This window comes from Kogia breviceps, chromosome 20, assembly GCF_026419965.1.
Source record: "Kogia breviceps isolate mKogBre1 chromosome 20, mKogBre1 haplotype 1, whole genome shotgun sequence".
Classification (NCBI taxonomy): domain Eukaryota; kingdom Metazoa; phylum Chordata; class Mammalia; order Artiodactyla; family Physeteridae; genus Kogia; species Kogia breviceps.
Genome location: NC_081329.1, coordinates 13,699,011 through 13,706,767, shown reverse-complemented (window position 1 = coordinate 13,706,767; position 7,757 = coordinate 13,699,011). Strand labels below are relative to the sequence as shown.

The 7,757-nt window shown below is 38.1% G+C and overlaps 1 pseudogene; it reads left to right on the top strand.

Annotated features, from left to right (window-relative positions):
- The first annotated feature begins 501 nt into the window (after positions 1-501).
- Positions 502-834, top strand: LOC131747470 (large ribosomal subunit protein eL33 pseudogene; annotated as a pseudogene).
- Positions 835-7,757: the final 6,923 nt, after the last annotated feature.

The following is a 7,757-nucleotide window of genomic DNA, read 5'->3' as shown; positions in this document are numbered from 1 at the left end:
AGAATTTATCCAAAAGAATTGAAATCAGGATCCAAAAAGTTTTAGTACCCCTATGTTCATTGCAGCACTATTCACAATATTTCCAAGTTGTGGAAACAATTAAAAGACCATTAACAGATGACTGTGTAAAGAAACTATGGAATATACATCTAATGGAATATTATTTAGCCTTAAAAAAGACAGGGATTCTGCAATGCATGACCATATGAATGAAGCTTAAGGACAAACTAAGTGAAATAAGCCAGTCACTGAAGACAGGTATGGCATGATTCCATTTGTATGAGGTATCTAGGAATAATCTCTAAATAGATGCTGTACAATATTGTACCTATAGTCAACAATAACATATTGTACATTAAAACAACTTTAAGAGGTAGATCTCATGTTAAATGTTATTTCCATAATTAAATTTTAAATTTAAATTTAAAAAATACTTTTCTTTTTCAACCATCTTGGACCCTATGGAGGCCTGCTGGGAGCAGGACTTCTAAAACAACAAATATGTCTGGAAGGCTGTGGTCCAAGGCCATTCTTGCTGGCTATAAGCAGTGTCTATGGAACCAGAGGGAGCACACAGCTCTCCTGAAAATTGAAGGTGTATATGCTTGAGATGAAGCTGAATTCTATCTAGGCAAGAGATGTGCTTATGTATACAAAGCAAAGAACAACACAGTAACTCCTGGTGGAAAACCTAACAAAACCAGATTAATCTGGGGAAAGATAACTCATGTTCATGGAAACAGTGGCATGGTTCATGCCAAATTCTGAAGCAACCTTCCTACTAAGGCCATTGGACACAGAATTCGTGTGATGGTGTACCCTTCAAAGATTTAAGCTTACTGAAAAATAAATAAAAGTGTGGATTTGTTCCCTTGTAAAAAATAAAATTAAATTAAAAAATAGAACCATTCTGATTTCAGTGTCTAGCATAGGACTGTACTGATTGAATACAAGGTAATAAATATTTGATGAATAAGAAAAAAAATTTTAAAAACCAATCAAGAGAATTATTTATCACCTATCCCTATAGAGATACAAGAGGGAAATTTTTCTCTTTTTAACTGGCAGTGTGGTTGTGTAAGGGAGAAAGAGTAGTGAAGGAAAAAGTTAATTTAGGATATTTAAAATAGGCCAAGAGTTGCCCCCTGAAAAGTTTACAGAATTGTCACAACTTGGCTTTAGAGTCCACAACCACCTAAAAAAATTAATAAAAAGACATCTTAATTAAAACAGAGTCAGGAAGCGAGAGGGGGAGCTCTCCACCCTACAAGGATTGCAGATCCCGATAGGAAGAAGAAAGACTTCCTCTTCCTGTCTGGCAAGAGCTCAGCCAATGAGAGGCTGTCACAACTCAACCAATGAAGAGCCACTATACTTGGCACTCTCAATTCCTCCAATGGACTCTTTGTTTAGTACAGCCCTCCCAACTTCCTCTTCTCCTCTTTAAAAGAGTTCTCCTCTCCTTGCTGTGGGGAGACTTGTGAGTGGCTCATCTTTGCAATTCTTTGCTGATCCTGAATAAACCCATTTTTTTTTGTTGGAGAAATAACTGGCAGTCTGTTTGTTGAAGGTCAACACTCCCCATTTTGTGCTTTTCTGTCTCACATATTATGGACATCTAGCACCCTCATGGACTCTCCCCACTTTGCCTCCACCTATTAGCCAAGGATTTGAAACGCATTCTCATATTGTAAATAAGCAAAACCCAATTTTTTTTCTTAGATAATGAATATGCAGAGACGAGGTGCTAAGTATTCTTTATCTACCTCACATCTTTTTCTAAACAGATGGCTTCTCTAGGCACCAACCATGCCTTTCTTCTCCATCATGCTTAAAGCTGAGTTTATGGCTCAGTTTTTGACCTGTATCTCATATCTCATTCCTCCCTATCTCCACCAGACCACGTTCTAGATAGTATTCACAGCTAGTTCTTGCTTCTTAATAAACGAAAAGATAGAAGGAAATGACTTCTCACCTGCCCAGGGGAAAAACTGATTGATTGCAGACTTTATGGGTGAAGTATGAAAAACTGAATCAATGATAGGGCCCTTTGTGTTCTTTCTGACATTACGGAGGAAGACGGGCTACAGAAGATAAGCACAGGTAGGACAGCGCACCAGTTTGTCTGGCAATGGATCAGAGGTACAAAAGGCAGCAGAGTTTATACACAGAGACCAAGATGAGACCCCAGAGAAGTGGTTCTGAGAAGCCTGAACATACGCTCCTGTTGCCTCTGCTGATGGTTGTGGTGATCTCATGCTCAGACCTTCAGTCAGACTTTCTTTAGAGTTTCCTTCCCCTACAGTTTCTTGGCAGTGAGGTGTTTCATTGAACGTCTGGAGTAGCAGCATAGGAAAATGTCATAAAAATGGAGGAAATGAAACGAAACATGCCTGGTAGGAGCCGAGCATGAATGCACCAGTTCCTGTTCTTCATTGCTGTTCTTTCCAGATGTGGAGAATTTTCTTAAAATGGAAGAAATAAAAAAAGAATGGTTAGTGATGTCTAAAAATATAAATTGGATTCAATGACTATTGTGCTGGAAAGGAGTTTTTCAGAAGTACTTCCTGGAGAGAAAAGACATAGGAGAAATTATATTTTGGCTGGCCTGGCAACATTATTTTCCACCCTGAGGACTGTGACTGTTTTATCTGGCTGTCACCCTATTGGCTTTGCCGAAAAATTTAACCCTTTGAACATATATTAAGAACCGAGTGCCAAGGTAGCTGTTCAGTGTCTCCACCTCAGCTTCTAGTTGGCTGGCATTGCTGCATATTAAAAAAATAAGATATACTGCTGTGGAATACAGGGGAATATTTTCTTTATGGATAGAAACCTAATGGAAATGTAGGAAAGAGTCACTAATGTCTTAAAAAGTTTATTTGTATTTAAGTTGCTTGAAATCTTCTTACATTTCACTCGGTGCTGTTGACTGGGGTTTTTACCTCCTGCTGTTGACAGGGTTTACCTTTTTGAAGGAAAGTCATTTTCTCGATAATTTTCTCAATGGTTCTAAGACCACTCATGATGAGTGATTAAACTTCACTTGGTCTTTTTCCTCTTTCTAATTCCACTCACACACAGTTTTCCTTACCTGAAAGGGGAAAACATTGTACCTTGATCTTTGAAACTACTTCATGGAGTTGCGTATGCCCTCAACAAAATTCCCTACTTTGTACCCCTCATAGTTTTCTTGTCATCTGGGCTGGAAAATGATAGGATCATTTTCTGAAAAGTCTGAAATAAAAGAACATATAGTTTCGATCAAAGGAAAAGGAGAGAGGCATCCTGCTGTAGCAAAGCAACGTTGACATTTTCCTTCTATTCAGAATGTTTGATTCATTCTTCCATTCATTTCATATCTATCTACTGAAATGTACTAGCTATAAGGTAGAGGAGTACACATTTCAGGTGTCATTACACATTTTAGGTGTAAGGATCTCTTAGATACATTCTCTGTCCTCAGAAATTTAGATTCCAGTAGGTAAGAAAAGATATTTTTAGAATAACCTAAAGGCTGCAAGAGAAGTACCCATTAAGTGCTAAAACTGAAAAGATGAAAACATGGGAAGCATGAATCAGGGAATTATTGTATTAATTTTATTTTGTGAATCAGGGAGTTATTTTATGGGGAAAGTTCCATTTGATTTGGGACAGGAACACTGGTTGCATTTCCATGGGTGGAGATGGAGTGGGAGGAATTCAGACAAGGAGGAATGGGATAAACAGAATCGCTGACAAGGAACTGACCAATATACTTGTTTGTTTGTGTCACATGTTTCTCATGTAGGGACGACGACGCAAGTTCCCCACACCGGTACTGCCTTTTATCTCTCATGTGTTCTTCCTAGTTCTGTGCCTTAACAGGGCTCCGTGGAGCCAAGGACAACGGGGAAGCTTCCACGTGTCCTCCCACAAAGTTGTCTACGTAAACCGAAGCTTATGCCCGATCCACCAACCCTCAAGGTCTGAGAATCACACATAAGTGATGAGGAGGTATACAAACGGATGTAGCCCCCAGATGAATTTTCAGAAATAGAGACTCTCAGCAATGGAAAGGCAGTTGGGCCCTCTGAAAGCTTTTATGGTTTGTTTTTTTCTCTCTCTCTCTTACAACTACCCATCCCCTGCTTAAATACCTCTAGTCGCATGGGACTCACTACTCTAAAGAGAGTCCATTTTTCCTTCTGAAAACTCTACTACAAATTTATTTTTCACATGTTAAGTGGAAACCGGAACTTCCACCCTCCAGTTCTTTTCTCCAGGAGGACTGCTCCCCAAAGCAGTCAGGCTGTGAGAAAATCCTCTTCTGCTAGAGATAAACTCTATTTTCCTTACGTAGATTACCTACAGGTTTCTCTATAGGGTGACACACATACACAATAATTGCTACTCTCCAACCATGATTTGGAACGTTGGATGGATTATTTTGTGTATTTACTCCTAAATTCCAAAGACCTCAAAAATACTTACTAAAATAAAGCTCTTACCATTAAGAATGAATCATGTGGAGAGAAAAGAATACAATCCACGCCCTTGGCAAAATAATAATAATGATAATGATGATGATGAAGATAATAATAATGTCTTTATAAAGCTCTTTTTTAAAATAAATTTATTTATTTTTATTTTATTTTTGGTTGTGTTGGGTCTTCGTTGCTGCACGTGGGCTTTCTCTAGTTGCAGTGAGTGGGCTTCTCATCACGGTGGCTTCTCTTGCTGCTGAGCACGGGCTGTAGGCGCGCAGGCTTCAGTAGTTGTGGCGCATGGGCTTAGTTGCTCCTTGGCATGTGGGATCTTCCTGGACCAGGGCTCGAACCCGTGTCCCTCGCATTGGCAGGTGGATTCTTAACCACTGCGCCACCAGGAAAGCTGGTTTGTAGAGCCTTTGTTCCAGAATGTTTAAAACATGGCAATACAGTAATTCAGGAGGTAGGAGTGGCAATGAATATTGTGTTTTCAGGGATTATTTACCACAGCCTGGCTGTGAGACCCTATTTTGTGAAGGGAGATAATATTAGTTAGGACATTGGGGAAAACCACTGATGAATCTTTTATAAAACAAAAGAATAAACCTAAGCTCAGAGACCAAGATCCAGAATGGTTCCAAGTTTTGCTTTGGCTACAGGAGCTTGTCTGCATCTCTAAATAAAACAAAAATAAACATAACAGTTCTGTATTTCTCAATGTCTTGGTAAGTAATGCTTGTTTGTTGCCAGATATTTAGTCAAGCTGAGTCCTCCTATAGAAAGTCCAAAATGCTTTGGGAGCTTTTAAGACTGTGTCCCCAGCTGGCTAGTGAAATTCCTTTCTCTAAAGTTTCAGAGGAGTTCCTGGATACCAAATCTAATGGCCTCTTCTAAACCAATTCTCTCTATTTTTATAGAGTTGGACAACCTCTCTTTGAAATTCTATCCTCCTCATAGATGTAAACATATCAAGAAGAGCTAGAAAAACACAGGGCTGCAATTCAGAGCTTGGATACTTTGGAAACTAGTTGGCTGATGACATTTTTAGAACTCTTTTTACAAAAACTGATAAAGAAGAAGGCATGTCTCTCACTAAAATTATAGACTTGCTCTTCAAATTTTTCTCATTTGGAGTTTATTTTGTAATATGCTGTGAGGTTGGCTCAAAGTCATTTTTCTCTACATAGTCAATTTTTCTAATGTGATTTAACAAATACTCTATCCTTTACCAGTGATTTTTCACGCCAGCTCAACATATACCACATTCTCATATTTAAAAGGATTTGCTGAACAATCTATTCTCAATTCAATTGCTCTATTTATCTTTTTCATGCTAATGCCATACTCTTTTAATTAATATAGCTTTGTAACATCTTAATACAATAGTTTGGGTTTCTGTTTTCAGAATTGCTTTACCTAATTGTGAGCCTTTGATCTTCAATATATTTTTTAGAATCAGCTTTTCAAATTCCCTGGTAAAATCTTGCTAGAATTTTTATTAGGAATATTGAATAATCAATCTACATTAATTCGGAGAGAATTGACAACAAAGTGGTGTTTCTTTCCACTTATTTTTATCTTCTTTAAAGTTCTTGAATAGAGTTTTTAAAGAGTGTGTGTGCATGCATGAGTATGAAGGTCTTATGCATTCTCCGATAAGTTAAACTCAAGATATTCACATAAATGGTGTTTAATTTTGTATTATGTGCTAACTGGTTATTGCTGGTGTAAAGAGGTGCTATGGATTTTTAGTTTGATTTAATTCTTGGAAATCTGCTGAATTCTTATTAACATGAATTATTTTCTGTGAAGCTTTTCTATGTAAGTGACTACAGCACCTTCTAATAATAGTTTTTATCTCTTCAATTCTATTCTTATCTCTTGGTCCCCCCCCCTTTTTTTTTTTTTTTTTGCAGTACGCGGGCCTCTCACTGCTGTGGCCTCTCCCGCTGCGGAGCGCAGTTTCCGGATGCGCAGGCTCAGCGGCCATGGCTCACGGGCACAGCCACTCCGCGGCATGTGGGATCTTCCCGGACCGGGGCACGACGGCTTGGTCCCTTTTTTAAAAGGTATTTTTAGGGGCTTCTCTGGTGGCGCAGTGGTTGAGGGTCCGCCTGCCAATGCAGGGAACACGGGTTCGTGCCCCGGTCCGGAAAGATCCCACATGCCGCGGAGCGGCTGGAGCCATGGCCGCTGAGCCTGCGCTCCGCAGCGGGAGAGGCCACAACAGTGAGAGGCCCGCGTACCGCAAAAAAAAAAAAAAGTATTTTTATTTTTTGCATTGGCCAGAACCTCCAGCACCACCTTACCTATTTCAACTCTTAATTCAAATGTTTCCTTTTGATCCATTTATTTAAACTCGTACCTCCCATCCAGTACTCTCTTTCCCCATTCCTGTGTTATTTTTCTCCCGGTGCCTAGAAGAGTGCTTGGAGTATAGTGGGAGACAAACAAGCACCTGTTGAGTGAATAAATGTTGGACGGGAGGAGTGGTAGGGGGTATTCTTTCTTATTCCTTAAATTAAAAATAAATGTATCTAACATATGAAAATTTCTATAAACATAGCTTTTTATGTAAAAAATGTTTTCTTCTAGTCCTAGGGTTCTAGTATGTTTATACTAAAAGTTTAACTTTATCAAATGATTTTTCAGCATCTATCACAAAAGAGGCAGCATAAAGAGTGATTAAAAACCTAGACCTGGACGCTGGATTCAGACTGCCTGTATTTGAATCTCAGCTTTGCCTCTAATTAGTGCAATGAACTTAATTGGCCTAAATAATCTCCTTCAGTTTCATCTTTAAAATGTGGATGATAATACTACCTACCTCATAATATTATTATGAAAATTAAATTAGTTAATATGTGTAAAGCCCTAGACCAGTGTCTGGTGCAGTGTGAATGCTTTAATAATGTTGTTAAATAAATACTATAATAATCATGGATTTTTTTCTCCTGAATTCATTTTATGGCATTTTACTTTATAGGGTTTTTTTATTATGAAAATCCTTACACTTAAAAAAAAATCAGGCTTGATCTCATTGAATTCAGTTTTTACTATTCTATTGGATTTAATTACATACAGTTGTATTTAGGATATTTGCAACTTCTTTAGTAATGAAATTAACTTTTTTTTCTGAAGAGTTGAATTTTTAAAAATATGATACTGGTCTCATGAAACGAATTGGATAGTTTTCTGTCCTTTTATATTTTTTGAAACAACTCATGTAAGATACAGATAATCTATTTCTTGAATTTTTGGTAAAGCTTACTTATAGAACATTCTGGG